Consider the following 1322-nt stretch of genomic DNA (forward strand, 5'->3'; position numbering starts at 1 on the left):
TTCCAACGCATCGTGTTCAACATCGCAGTTGTGCTGTCCTACAGCTTCATCTCCGAATTGTCTCCTAAAGTAGTCTCTGAAAGCCTCTAGTATTCCATCTGCATCATATACCATTTCCCGCTACTATTTCTCATGTTGACAATTTCTGTACTTTTGTTTCCTTTCATTTTTTTATAAAGTAGTTTCCTGCTTCCTTCAAAGTCGTTTTGAATTTTTATCTCTTCTTCTGCTCTAATTATATCGTTACTTTCTTTAACTAATCGTTAATTATCCTGTTTTGGCGTGTATAATCATTTCTACGTCTACTTATTTCCTCATTGCTAAGACCTGCGATGTTCAAAGTTCTCTTGTACGCTTCTCTTATTGCTTTTTGGGCAGCCTGAATTTCATCATTCCACCACGCATCACCAGACATTCTTCCTACAACTGCGGTACCACGCACTTCGATGGTGCATCTAACAAGGATATCCCGTAAATTTGTTTCGGGCGCCCTCTAAATCTTTGTTTTTTATACGGTCCTCCCATGTTGCCCTATCTATGCTTTCGATTATCTTATTTTGGAAATCTATTCGCACATCCGGTTTCTGTAGGTTCTCAATTTTGATTCGCGTTTGTTTTACTTTCTTGGGTCTCTTTTTTCTCCAACCCCGACCTAAGTTAATTTTTGAGATCAGAAGGTAATGATCAGTATTGCATTCAGGACCCCTCATGACCCTTGTATCTTTGAGTAACTCTCTAAGTCTTTCATGCGCAACAGCAAAGTCAATTATAGTGCGGCTATTTCCTTTTGACCAGGTGTACAGGTGGATCATTTTATGCCTAAACTAAGTATTTGTAATAAACAGACCCCTTTCTAAGCATAGACCAACTAATTTATCTCCGATATAGTTTCTTCTTGGATCCCCAAAATTACCTAATACTCTTTCTGTATCCTGATTTTGGATGCCCACCCAACCGTTCATGTCTCCTAGTAGAATTATTCTTTCCACATGTTCGCAGATGTTTATTGTGTCATTTAAAGTGTCCCAGAAGGCGTCTTTTACTTATCTAGGATCACTATCAACCGGCGCGTAGCATGCTATAATAAATAGTCTTCTGATTCCTACTTTCATTCTAGCCCACAGCAGTCTGGGAGACACGAGGTCATGGTCTCCGAGATGCTGCTTTGCTCTTTCATTCAAAATGAGACCTACTCCTTGTTTACCATGTGATTTACAGTTTACTCCTGACCATATTTCAAATCCGCCTTTCAACACGCCGTTTTTTATGTCTTTAGTTTCGCATCCCTTTTTCTTTGTTTCGGGCATGCATAAAATATCTAG

This window comes from Belonocnema kinseyi, chromosome 6, assembly GCF_010883055.1.
Source record: "Belonocnema kinseyi isolate 2016_QV_RU_SX_M_011 chromosome 6, B_treatae_v1, whole genome shotgun sequence".
Lineage (NCBI taxonomy): Eukaryota > Metazoa > Arthropoda > Insecta > Hymenoptera > Cynipidae > Belonocnema > Belonocnema kinseyi.